This window comes from Salmo salar, chromosome ssa12 (assembly GCF_905237065.1).
Source record: "Salmo salar chromosome ssa12, Ssal_v3.1, whole genome shotgun sequence".
Classification (NCBI taxonomy): Eukaryota; Metazoa; Chordata; class Actinopteri; order Salmoniformes; family Salmonidae; genus Salmo; species Salmo salar.
Window position 1 is genome coordinate 7,268,417 of NC_059453.1, and position 14,831 is coordinate 7,283,247.

Below are 14,831 nucleotides of genomic sequence, written 5' to 3' on the forward strand. Positions count from 1 at the left end.
GCAGCAAGATCAACATCATTGATATATAGAGAGAAAAGAGTCGGCCCGAGAATTGAACCCTGTGGCACCCCCATAGAGACTGCCAGAGGTCCGGACAACAGGCCTTCCGATTTGACACACTGAACTCTGTCTCAGAAGTAGTTGGTGAACCAGGCGAGGCAGTCATTTGAGAAACCAAGGCTATTGAGTCTGCCTATAAGAATGTGTTGATTGACATAGTCGACAACCTTGGCCAGGTCGATGATATGGCTGCACAGTACTGTCTTTTATCGATTGCGGTTATGATATTGTTTAGGACCTTGACTGTGGCTGAGGGACACCCATGACCAGCTCGGGAAACCAGATTGCATAGTGGAGAAGGTACTGTGGGAATCGAAATGGTCGGTGATCTGTTTGTTAACTTGGCTTTCGAAGATTTTAGAAAGGCAGGGCAGGATGGGAATAGGTCTATAACAGTTTGGGTCTAGAGTGTCTTCCCCTTTGAAGAGGGGGATGACCGCGGCAGCTTTCCAATCTTTGAGGATCTCAGACAATACGAAAGAGAGGTTGAACGGGCTAGTAATTGGGGTTGCAACAATTTCAGTGGATAATTTTAGAAAGAGAGGGTCCAGATTGTCTAGCCCAGCTGATTTGTAGGGATCCAGATTTTGCAGCTCTTTCAGAACATCAGCTGTCTGGATTTGGGTGAAGGAGAAATGGGGGAGGCTTGGGCAAGTTGCTGTGGGGTGTGCAGAGCTGTTGGCCGGGGTAGGGGTAGCCAGGTGGAAAGCATGGCCAGCCGTAGAAAAATGCCTATTAAAATGATCGATTATCGTAGATTTATCGGTGGTGACAGTGTTTCCTAGCCTCAGTGCAGTGGGCAGCTGGGAGGAGGTGCTTTTATTCTCCATGGACTTCACAGAGTCCTACTTTTTGGAATTAGTGCTACAGGATGCAAATTTCTAACTGACTGTGCATATTGGTTCCTGGCTTCCCTAAAAAGTTGCATATCGCGGGGGCTATTCGATGCTAATGCAGTACACCACAGGATGTTTTTATGCTGGTCAAGGGCAGTCAAGTCTGGGGTGAACCAAGGGCTATATCTGTTCTTAGTTTTAAAAAAAATTAATGGGGCATGCTTATTTAAATTGATGAGGAAAGCACTTTTAAAGAGCAACCAGGCATCCTCTACTGACGGGATGAGGTCAGTATCCTACCAGGATACCTGGGCCAGGTCGATTAGAAAGGCCTGCTCGCTGAAGTTTTTTAGGGAGCGTTTGACAGTGATGAGGTGATGGTCGCAGGGTGGACGCAGGCAATGAGGCAGTGATCGCTGAGATCCTGGTTGAAGACAGCAGAGGTGTATTTAGAGGGCAAGTTGGTCAGGATGATATCTATGAGGGTGCCCATGGTTATGGATTTAGGGTTGTACCTGGTAGGTTCTTTGATGATTTGTGTGAGATTGAGGGCATCTAGCTTAGATTGTAGGACGGCCGGGGTGTTAAGCATACCCCAGTTTAGGTCACCTAACAGTACGAACTCTGAAGATAGATGGGGGCAATCAATTCACATATGGTGTCCAGGACACAGCTGGGGGCTGAGGGGGGTCTATAACAAGCGGCAACGGTGAGAGACATGTTTCTGGAAAGGTGGATTTTTAAAAGTAGAAGCTCGAATTGTTTGGGCACAGACCTGGATAGTATGACAGAACTCTGTAGGCTATCTCTGCAGTAGATTGCAACTCCGCCCCCTTTGGCAGTTCTATCTTGTTGGAAAATGTTGTAGTTGGGGATGGAAATTTCAGAATTGTGAGTGTGCTAAAGCGGTGAATAAAACAAACTTAGGGAGGAGGCTTCTGATGTTAACATGCATGAAACCAAGGCTTTTACGGTTAAAGAAGTCAACAAATGAGAGCGCCTGGGGAATAGGTGCGGTGCTGGGGGCTACAGGGCCTGGGTTAACCTCTACATCACCAGAGGAGGAGTAGGATAAGGATATGCCTAAAGGCTATAAGAACTGGTCGTCTAGTGCATTGGGAACAGAAAATAAAAGTAGCAGATTTCTGGGCGTGGTAGAATAGATTCAGGGCATAATGTACAGACAAGGGTATGGTAGGATGTGAGTACAGTGGAGGTAAACCTAGGCATTGAGTGACGATGAGAGCGGTTGTGTCTCTGGAGGCACCAGTTAAGCCAGGTGAGGTCTCCGCATGTGTGGGGGTGGGACAAAAGGGCTATCTAAGGCATGTTGGGTGGGGCTGGGGGCTCTACAGTGAAATAAAACAATAATAACTAACCTAAACAGCAGTAGACAAGGCAGATTGACATTAGGGAGAGGCATATGTAGCCGAGTGATCATAAGGTCCAATGAGCAGCGATAGGTGAGTCAGGGAGAAATTCAGTAGACGCTACTACGCTAGGTGAGCTGGAGACACTGCAATTCAGAAAGCTAGCGGGCCGGGGATAGCAGATGGATCTTCAGCGACATCGCAACGGAAAAGCCTGTTGAAACCACCTCGGACGATTACGTCGGCAGACCAGTCATGATGGATCGGTGGGGCTCCATGTCGGCAATAAAGGGTCCAGGCCAATTGGCAAAAGAGGTATTGTAGCCCAAGAATTAGCTGGTAGACCTCTTCGGCTAGTCGGGAGATGGGCCTAGCTCTAGCCTAGGCTAGCTCAAGGATAACTGGTGCTTGCTTTGAGGCATTAGCCAGCAGTAGCCACTCGGTTGCAGCTAGCTAGCTGCGATGATCCAGTGTAATGGTCCAGAGCTTGCGGTAGGAATCCGGAGATGTGGTTGAGAAAAAGCAGTCCGATATGCTCTGGGTTGATATCGCGCTGTGCAGACTGGCAGGTATTGACCGAGCTGAAGCTGGCTGGTGTCCGAGTTAACGGTGAAGACCACTAGCAGTGGCTACCTGACTATTAGCTAGTAGTTAGCTGGCTAGCTAGCTTCTGATGGGGGTTCTGGTTCTAAAGTATAAAAATTGCAGATGCGTACCACATTGGGTGAGGCGGGTTGCAGGAAAGTATATTCAGTCCGTAGATGGAAAGTAGATTAAAATGTATATGAAATATATACCAAAAAAATGAGGAAAACGATTATTTACACGGGACAAGACAAACACACGTCCGACTTCTTCGCCATCTTGGAATGTTTAGAGCTTGCATATTGCTAGTAGCTAGCTAGCTGTCAGCAAAGTGACAGCTAGAGATGACATGCAAGAGTTTGCGATACAGCCTGGATTCAAACCAAGGGGTGTCTGTAGTGACGCCTCTAGCACTGAGATGCAGTGGCTTACCACCGCTGTGCCACTCGAGAGCCCATACTGTTCTGGTATGCATACTGGTCTTGTATACATTTCTTCTTCTTTCTAGTGGCAGCCCATAGGTACAATAAAATATGAAAACTTCCTGTTACCCTGTTAAAAAATATATATTTGAAATGCTATTGATCTTTCCTATGGGAATCCAGTGGGATTTTTTCATGAGGGCTCTACGTCTGTGTATATGAAGGTATTATTTGCAAGACGTAAGAGAAAACATATCTTTGGTTTGAAATATGACATTTTTTTGCTTACGTAAACAATACAGTAAATATTTTTCTAAACTGCGTTACCCACTCCAGTCAGCAGGTGGCGACTGTGGGTTTTTCAGGTGACGCTTCTTGCGTGATGTATAATCTTGTGAACCGGACGGGACGTTTCGTCAGCATCAACAACAAACACGGCTACTCTTTCAGTCAGGTTTTTAGCTTGCTAGCTAACTTAAAAACTGAAGCATTTGATGCGCTTTACACCATTTTTTATTTACATTTACATGTTTCAAACACAATTCTGTTTACGTATATCTACTGTAAACTTTAATCAAATTTGCTTGTTAAATTTGCAAACTTGTTAAGATTGATACTGAGCCTAGCACTAGGCTAGTCGTTAATGCTAAAGTTAATACTAAAGTTTAGAAGATGTCTGTTGTATGGAGAAAGAAGCTTTGGCGCTGAACATTGTCGTGAAAGAAGAAGAGGAGGATATTACAGTGAAATAAGAGAAAGAAGAAGAGGAGGATATTTACAGTAAAAGGAGAGGAAGAAGAAGAGGAGGATATTACAGTAAAAGAAGAGGAGGATATTACAGTAAAAGGAGAGGAAGAAGAAGAGGAGGATATTACAGTAAAAGGAGAGAAAGAAGAAGAGGAGGATATTACAGTAAAAGAAGAGGAGGATATTACAGTAAAAGGAGAGGAAGAAGAAGAGGAGGATATTACAGTAAAAGGAGAGAAAGAAGAAGAGGAGGATATTACAGTAAAAGGAGAGGAAGAAGAAGAGGAGGATATTACAGTGAAAGGAGAGGAAGAAGAAGAGGATATTACAATGAAAGGAGAGGAAGAAGAGGAGGATATTACAGTAAAAGGAGAGGAAGAAGAAGAGGAGGATATTACAGTAAAAGAAGATGAGGATATTACAGTGAAAGGAGAGGAAGAAGAAGAGGAGGATATTACAGTAAAAGGAGAGAAAGAAGAAGAGGAGTATATTACAGTAAAATAAGAGGAAGAAGAAGAGGATATTACAGTGAAAGGAGAGGAAGAAGCTCTGGGGCTGAACATTGTCGTGAAAGAAGAAGAGGATATTACAGTAAAAGGAGAGGAAGAAGAAGAGGATATTACAGTGAAAGGAGAGGAAGAAGCTCTGGGGCTGAACATTGTCGTGAAAGAAGAAGAGGATATTACAGTAAAAGGAGAGAAAGAAGAAGAGGAGTATATTACAGTAAAATAAGAGGAAGAAGAAGAGGATATTACAGTGAAAGGAGAGGAAGAAGCTCTGGGGCTGAACATTGTCGTGAAAGAAGAAGAGGATATTACAGTAAAAGGAGAGGAAGAAGAAGAGGATATTACAGTGAAAGGAGAGGAAGAAGCTCTGGGGCTGAACATTGTCGTGAAAGAAGAAGAGGATATTACAGTAAAAGGAGAGAAAGAAGAAGAGGAGTATATTACAGTAAAATAAGAGGAAGAAGAAGAGGATATTACAGTGAAAGGAGACAAAGAAGCTTTCAGAATGAAAGAGGAGGAAGAGGAGGATATCACACTGAAAGAAGAGGAGGAGGGTGCAACTGTGAAAGAAGAGAAAAAAACCTATTGTAGAGGAAGAGGGGATAGAGGCTGTCACAGTGGTAGAGGAAGAAGCTTTCAGAATGAAAGAGGAGGATGCTATCTCAACAAAGGTGAAGGAGGAAGACGTTTTGGGAGTGAAAGATGAGGAGGACGAAGGAGAGGAAGAGGAGGATACTGAAGATCTGATTAACACCAGTGAGTATTATCTTAAAAACAGGGGCACAAATTCTCTGCAGTTGTTGAACCAATGTGTGGTTTTTAATTTTACTGAAGTTCTATACTTGTTTATGTTGTTATGTACTGAAGGGAATTTTTATTGACCCTTTATTTCTGCACCATGATGCAGGTATGGTTACCTATTAGAATGTAACAGGATCAGGAGATGTGCCAAATGGGTGGAATTTTGGTTTTGGAAGGGGGGGAATAACCTGGTCAGAGGGTCTGGGGGTCCTCCCTCAGAATTTTTTAGGGCACCTTAAGTTAATTTCCTGCATTTCTACTAGGACTGTCCCCGACTAAAAAAGTACATTTATTTTGACAAATTGGTTGGTCAAAATGTTATAACATTTATTTTTCCATATATAGACACACCGACGGGGCTTGTGTGTAAAACTAACTAATGATTTAATAATCTGTGCCTTCTGGGAATGCTATGAAGTCCAAAAGTTATAGGCGGAGTTAGAAAGTTGACTGTCAGAAGTATTGCAATGTAAATGTGTTTTAATCCGTCTATCTGCATCTTTTACTACATGTCATATGAAGGTGCAGTGAGATACCCGATGGGTTGGACTATACTCTTTTCGTCAATCATCTTGCAAAAATGTATGCTTAGCTGGAAAATCAACCAACCCTCTATCGTTTATAATAATCGATTTCATTATGTAACAATTGAAAGAGCGACGGAGAGGAACAAAATGGTGCCATTTGAGGATGTGACGTAGAGCAGTTTTTTATTCAAACTGGACAGTTTTATCTCCATCTCTTCATTCAAAGACTCAATCATGGACACTATTACAGACAGTTGTGGCTGCTTTGTGTGATGTATTGTTGTCTCTACCTTCTTGCCTTTGTGCTGCTGTCTGTTCCCAATAATGTGTGTACCATGTTTTCTACTCCTACCATGTTGTTGTCATGTTGTGTTGCTACCATGCTGTTGTTGTCATGTGTTGCTGCCTTGTCTTAGGTCTCTCTTTATGTAGTGTTGTCTCTCTTGTCGTGATGTGTGTTTGGTCCTATATTTATATTTTATTACATTTTTATTTTTAATCCCAGCCCTCGTCCCCGCAGGAGGTCTTTTACCTTTTGGTAGGCCGTCATTGTAAATACAAATTTGTTCTTAACTGACTTGCCTAGTTAAATAAAATTAAAAAATTAAAAAATTCTTATTTACAATGACGGCCTACCCCGGCCAAACCCTAACCCGGAAGACACTGGGCCATCTTGGTACTCCCCCACCATTGTGTTGAAGCCACCGTGCCTCCATCTTGGTACTCCCCCACCATTGTGTTGAAGCCACCGTGCCTCCATCTTGGTACTCCCCCACCATTGTGTTGAAGCCACCGAGCCTCCATCTTGGTACTCCCCCACCATTGTGTTGAAGCCACCGTGCCTCCATCTTGGTACCTCCCCACCATTGTGTTGAAGCCACCGTGCCTCCATCTTGGTACTCCCCCACCATTGTGTTGAAGCCACCGTGCCTCCATCTTGGTACCTCCCCACCATTGTGTTGAAGCCACCGTGCCTCCATCTTGGTACTCCCCCACCGTTGTGTTGAAGCCACCGTGCCTCCATCTTGGTACTCCCCCACCATTGTGTTGAAGCCACCGTGCCTCCATCTTGGTACTCCCCCCACCATTGTGTTGAAGCCACCGTGCCTCCATCTTGCCCCCCCAGTGTTGAAGCCACCGTGCCCCCATCTTGGTACTCCCCACCATTGTGTTGAAGCCACCGAGCCTCCATCTTGGTACTCCCCCACCATTGTGTTGAAGCCACCCCCCCCACCTGGTGCCTCCATCTTGGTACCTCCCCACCATTGTGTTGAAGCCACCGTGCCTCCATCTTGGTACCTCCCCACCATTGTGTTGAAGCCACCGTGCCTCCATCTTGGTACACCCCCACCATTGTGTTGAAGCCACCGTGCCTCCATCTTGGTACCTCCCCCACCGTTGTGTTGAAGCCACCGTGCCTCCATCTTGGTACCTCCCCCACCGTTGTGTTGAAGCCACCGTGCCTCCATCTTGGTACTCCCCCACCATTGTGTTGAAGCCACCTTGCCTCCATCTTGGTACTCCCCCACCATTGTGTTGAAGCCACCGTGCCTCCATCTTGGTTCTCCCCCACCATTGTGTTGAAGCCACCGTGCCTCCATCTTGGTACTCCCCCACCATTGTGTTGAAGCCACCGTGCCTCCATCTTGGTACTCCCCCACCATTGTGTTGAAGCCACCGTGCCTCCATCTTGGTACCTCCCCACCATTGTGTTGAAGCCACTGTGCCTCCATCTTGATGGAGTACCCCCCACCATTGTGTTGACGCCACCGTGCCTCCATCTTGGCTCTCTCCCACCATTGTGTTGAAGCCACCGTGCCTCCATCTTGGCTCTCCCCCACCATAGAAATGCATTTATTTATGTCTACATTCGTTTTTGCCACGTTTATTATATTAGATACACATTAATGCATACTTTTAAATTATATTATGTGAGCTAAACATAAAGATTAGACAATCTATAAAAACATTTTCCTTAAAGTTTACATTTTTAGATATTACTAATGTTACTGTCCCCACTACAACAATAAAATACTTAAATACATGTAATTCTGTCTTTGAAACAGTTAATTGAAATACTGTAGAAATCCATTCATTCCTATGGAGGACTGCTACTGGGGAGTGGCAATATGGCCGACCGGTGGCTTCAAAGCCTGTCAATGGCCAATATATAGCATCAGCAAATCTAGGGTTTATATACATCATTGATCGTACCCCATCAAAAAAATAAATAAAAAATATATATAAGCTTGTTGTTGTTGTTTTTAAACAATGTAGGCATAATTGTAAACAAAGACTTATAAAACTCAAAACAAGGTTAAAACTATAATTTTGATCTCATGCATGGTCAGTCCTTGCATCCAACGTTCTATCTCTGAATTTGAGAGGGGATACATTTCTCCAACCCCCATCCCTCAGCGTTATTACCAAAACAGTGGCAAGGTGACATCTGTTTTGTTGTTTGAACTGCAGATTTCCCCTTTAGGTCTAGGAGCCTACCAAATAACAATAATGTATCCTATACTGACTAGTCTATTATGCATTAGGTCTAATACATGTATCCTATACTGACTAGTCTATTATCCATTAGGTCTAATACATGTATCCTATACTGACTAGTCTATTTATCCATTAGGTCTAATACATGTATCCTATACTGACTAGTCTATTATCCATTAGGTCTAATACATGTATCCTATACTGACTAGTCTATTATCCATTAGGTCTAATACATGTATCCTATACTGACTAGTCTATTTATCCATTAGGTCTAATACATGTATCCTATACTGACTAGTCTATTATCCATTAGGTCTAATACATGTATCCTATACTGACTAGTCTATTATCCATTAGGTCTAATACATGTATCCTATACTGACTATTCTATTTATCCGTTAGGTCTAATACATGTATCCTATACTGACTAGTCTATTATCCATTAGGTCTAATACATGTATCCTATACTGACTAGTCTATTTATCCATTAGGTCTAATACATGTATCCTATACTGACTAGTCTATTATCCATTAGGTCTAATACATGTATCCTATACTGACTAGTCTATTTATCCATTAGGTCTAATACATGTATCCTATACTGACTAGTCTATTATCCAGTAGGTCTAATACATGTATCCTATACTGACTAGTCTATTTATCCAGTAGGTCTAATAAATGCATTACAACAATACGTTTAATAGTGCTTATATTAGCCTCAAAGCGCTACAGCCACTCTGTGATGACGCGATCACCTCTTTTATTGAGATCTAGTCTAGATTAAACCTCATAGGAAGACAGTTTTATCATGTGGAAGTTTCATTCAGGTCTCTCTGTTTAACCAAATACTCTGTTTATCTTTGACAGAAGAGAGACCAGACACTCACTCTGACAGCTGGAAGAGGCCTTCAGAGGGAACCAGACCCAGAGACGTCCAAACCAGCAATACCACACCACTGCTCCCAGTGTGGAAAGAGCTTTATCCGGTTAGGACACCTGAAAGAACATAAGAAAACACACACGGGGAGAAGCCTTACCACTGTTTCCAGTGTGGAAAGGGGTTTGTACAGTCAGGGCATCTAAATGTGCATGAAAGAAGACACACATGAGAGAAGCCATATCAATGCTCCCAGTGTGAAAATAAATGTTTTTCATCAGGGGAGCTGAAGTCACATGAGAGAACACACAAACACTCTTTAGAGAGGCCTTTCCAATGCTCCCAGTGTGGAAAGAGATTTATCCCAGTCATCGCATCTGAAAGAGCACACAAGAATACACACAGGAGAGAAGCCTTTCCAATGATCTCAGTGTGGAAAGTGTTTTAGATACTCAGGACATCTGAAATTGCATGAAAGAACACACACTGGGGAGAAGCCCTACCGTTGCTCTGACTGTGGAAGGAGATTTACCCTGCTAGGGGATCTGAAATCACATGAGCAGACACACACAGGAGATAAACCTTTCCAATGCTCTGTGTGGAAAAAGTTTTAACTGGTTAGGGACACTGACAAAGCATGAGAATGCATACAGGTGAGAAACCTTTCCAATGCTCCCAATGTGGAAAGAGTTTTACCAAGTTAGGGCACCTGAAAAGGCATGAAGGAACACACACACAGGATAGAAGCCTTTCCAATGTTCTCATTGTGGAAATACATTTTCCCTGTCAGAGGACCTGAAATCACATGAGAGAATAGAGAGCCTGTGTTCTGACTTATATTTTTTGTTTTGGTTTATTTCACATGAAATCAAATTGTATGTATGAAAGTTTCCTCAAAAAAATAGTTTTGTTTCTGTTTATCTTCTCAAGGCATGATCACATCTGAAATTGGAATATATTTTATATATTTTTATTATGAGTTTTGATTGATTGTATATAAGTGTAAACCCTTAACATGTTAATTTTATTATTTGGATATTTGTATTTCAAAATGTAAATTATTTTTAGATGAACAATAGAATGTGCATTTCTTTATTCTAACCTCTTGAATTTAGTTGGTGTGTTTCGTTTAGTTAATTTGTGTATTGGTCATAATGGCATAAAACCCAAGTCATCCAAAACATTGACTCAAGTTTGCCAAAAAGCACCTGGACACATATCATTGCAATGTTAGGAGAGCAGGGCACTGTCCATATAGTTTAATATCGTTACAGTGTTAGGAGAGCAGGACACTGTCCATATAGTTTAATATCGTTACAGTGTTAGGAGAGCAGGACACTGTCCATATAGTTTAATATCGTTACAGTGTTAGGAGAGCAGGGCACTGTCCATATAGTTTAATATCATTACAGTGTTAGGAGAGCAGGACACTGTCCATATAGTTTAATATCATTACAGTGTTAGGAGAGCAGGACACTGTCCATATAGTTTAATATCATTACAGTGTTAGGAGAGCAGGGCACTGTCCATATAGTTTAATATCATTATAGTTTAATATCGTTACAGTGTTAGGAGAGCAGGACACTGTCCATATAGTGTAATATCATTACAGTGTTAGGGGAGCAGGACACTGTCCATATAGTTCAATATCATTACAGTGTTAAGAGAGCAGGACACTGTCCATATAGTTCAATATCATTACAGTATTAAGAGAGCAGGACACTGTCCATATAGTTTAATATCATTACAGTGTGTTAGGAGAGCAGGACACTGTCCATATAGTTTAATATCATTACAGTGTTAGGAGAGCAGGACACTGTCCATATAGTTTAATATCATTATAGTTTAATATCGTTACAGTGTTAGGAGAGCAGGGCACTGTCCATATAGTTTAATATCATTACAGTGTTAGGAGAGCAGGACACTGTCCATATAGTTTAATATCATTACAGTGTTAGGAGAGCAGGACACTGTCCATATAGTTCAATATCATTACAGTGTTAGGAGAGCAGGGCACTGTCCATATAGTTTAATATCATTGTAGTTTAATATCATTACAGTGTTAGGAGAGCAGGACACTGTCCATATAGTTTAATATCATTACAGTGTTAGGAGAGCAGGGCACTGTCCATATAGTTTAATATCATTATAGTTTAATATCGTTACAGGGTTAGGAGAGCAGGACACTGTCCATATAGTTCAATATCGTTGCAGTGTTAGGAGAGCAGGACACTGTCCATATAGTTCAATATCATTACAGTGTTAGGAGAGCAGGACACTGTCCATATAGTTTAATAACATTATAGTTTAATATCATTACAGGGTTAGGAGAGCAGGACACTGTCCATATAGTTTAATATCATTGCAGTGTTAGGAGAGCAGGACACTGTCCATATAGTTCAATATCATTGCAGTGTTAGGAGAGCAGGACACTGTCCATATAGTTCAATATCATTACAGTGTTAGGAGAGCAGGACACTGTCCATATAGTTTAATATTATTATAGTTTAATATCATTACAGTGTTAGGAGAGCAGGGCACTGTCCATATAGTTTAATATCATTGCAATGTTAGGAGAGCAGGACACTGTCCATATAGTTTAATATCATTACAGTTTTAGGAGAGCAGGACACTGTCCATATAGTTTATTATCGTTACAGTGTTAGGAGAGCAGGACACTGTCCATATAGTTTAATATCATTGCAATGTTAGGAGAGCAGGACACTGTCCATATAGTTTAATATCATTACAGTGTTAGGAGAGCAGGACACTGTCCATATAGTTTAATATCATTACAGTGTTAGGAGAGCAGGACACTGTCCATACAGTTTAATATCATTACAGTGTTAGGAGAGCAGGGCACTGTCCATATAGTTTAATATCATTACAGTGTTAGGAGAGCAGGACACTGTCCATATAGTTTAATATCATTACAGTGTTAGGAGAGCAGGACACTGTCCATATAGTTTAATATCATTATAGTTTAATATCGTTACAGTGTTAGGAGAGCAGGACACTGTCCATATAGTTTAATATCATTACAGTGTTAGGAGAGCAGGACACTGTCCATATAGTTTAATATCATTACAGTGTTAGGAGAGCAGGGCCCTGTCCATATAGTTTAATATCATTATAGTTTAATATCGTTACAGTGTTAGGAGAGCAGGACACTGTCCATATAGTTTAATATCATTACAGTGTTAGGAGAGCAGGACACTGTCCATATAGTTTAATATCGTTACAGTGTTAGGAGAGCAGGACACTGTCCATATAGTTTAATATCATTATAGTTTAATATCGTGACAGTGTTAGGAGAGCAGGACACTGTCCATATAGTTTAATATCATTATAGTTTAATATCGTTACAGGGTTAGGAGAGCAGGACACTGTCCATATAGTTTTATATCATTATAGTTTAATATCGTTACAGTGTTAGGAGAGCAGGAACCTGTCCATATAGTTTAATATCGTTACAGTGTGAGGAGAGCAGGACACTGTCCATATAGTTTAATATCATTACAGTGTTAGGAGAGCAGGACACTGTCCATATAGTTTAATATCATTACAGGGTTAGGAGAGCAGGACACTGTCCATATAGTTTAATATCATTACAGTGTTAGGAGAGCAGGACACTGTCCATATAGTTTAATATCATTACAGTGTGTTAGGAGAGCAGGACACTGTCCATATAGTTTAATATCATTACAGGGTTAGGAGAGCAGGAAACTGTCCATATAGTTTAATATCATTACAGTGTTAGGAGAGCAGGACACTGTCCATATAGTTTAATATCATTACAGTGTTAGGAGAGCAGGACACTCTCCATATAGTTTAATATCATTGTAGTTTAATATCGTTACAGTGTTAGGAGAGCAGGGCACTGTCCATATAGTTTAATATCATTGCAATGTTAGGAGAGCAGGACACTGTCCATATAGTTTAATATCATTATAGTTGAATATCATTACAGTGTTAGGAGAGCAGGACACTGTCCATATAGTTTAATATCATTATAACTTAATATCGTTACAGTGTTAGGAGAGCAGGACACTGTCCATATAGTTTAATATCATTATAGTTTAATATCGTTACAGTGTTAGGAGAGCAGGACACTGTCCATATAGTTTAATATCATTACAGTGTTAGGAGAGCAGGACACTGTCCATATAGTTTAATATCGTTACAGTGTTAGGAGAGCAGGACACTGTCCATATACACTGCTCAAAAAAATGAAGGGAACACTAAAATAACACAACCTAGATCTGAATGAATGGAATAATCTTATTAAATACTTTTTTCTTTACATAGTTGAATTGTGCTGACAACAAAATCACACAAAAATAATCAATGGAAATCCAATTTATCAACCCATGGAGGTCTGGATTTGGAGTCACACTCAAAATTAAAGTGGAAAACCACACTACAGGCTGATCCAACTTTGATGCTCAGTAGTGTGTGTGGCCTCCACGTGCCTGTATGACCTCCCTACAACGCCTGGGCATGCTCCTGATGAGGTGGCTCCTCCCAGACCTGGACTAAAGCATCCACCAACTCCTGGACAGTCTGTGGTGCAACGTGGCGTTGGTGGATGGAGCGAGAAATGATGTCCCAGATGTGCTCAATTGGATTCAGGTCTGGGGAACGGGCGGGCCAGTCCATAGCATCAATGCCTTCCTCTTGCAGGAACTGCTGACACACTCCAGCCACATGAGGTCTAGCATTGTCTTGCATTAGGAGGAACCCAGGGCCAACCGCACCAGCATATGGTCTCACAAGGGGTCTGAGGATCTCATCTCGGTACCTAATGGCAGTCAGGCTACCTCTGGCGAGCACATGGAGGGCTGTGCGGCCACCCAAAGAAATGCCACCCCACACCATGACTGACCCACTGCCAAACCGGTCATGCTGGAGGATGTTGCAGGCAGCCGAACATTCTCCACGGCGTCTCCAGACTCTGTCACGTCTGTCACATGTGCTCAGTGTGAACCTGCTTTCATCTGTGAAGAGCACAGAGCGCCAGTGGCGAATTTGCCAATCTTGGTGTTCTCTGGCAAATGCCAAACGTCCTGCACGGTGTTGGGCTGTAAGCACAACCCCCACCTGTGGACGTCGGGCCCTCATACCACCCTCATGTAGTCTGTTTCTGACCGTTTGAGCAGACACATGCACATTTGTGGCCTGCTGGAGGTCATTTTGCAGGGCTCTGGCAGTGCTTCTCCTGCTCCTCCTTGCACAAAGGCGGAGGTAGTGGTCCTGCTGCTGGGTTGTTGCCCTCCTGCGGCCTCCTCCACGTCTCCTGATGTACTGGCCTGTCTCCTGGTAGCGCCTCCATGCTCTGGACACTACGCTGACAGACACAGCAAACCTTCTTGCCACAGCTTGCATTGATCTGCCATCCTGGATGAGCTGCACTACCTGAGCCACTTGTGTGGGTTGTAGACTCCGTCTCATGCTACCACTAGAGTGAAAGCACCGCCAGCACTCAAAAGTGACCAAAAAATCAGCCAGGAAGCATAGGAACTGAGAAGAACCACTCCTTTATTGGGGGTGTCTTGCTAATTGCCTATAATTTCCACCTGTTGTCTATTCCATTTGCACAAC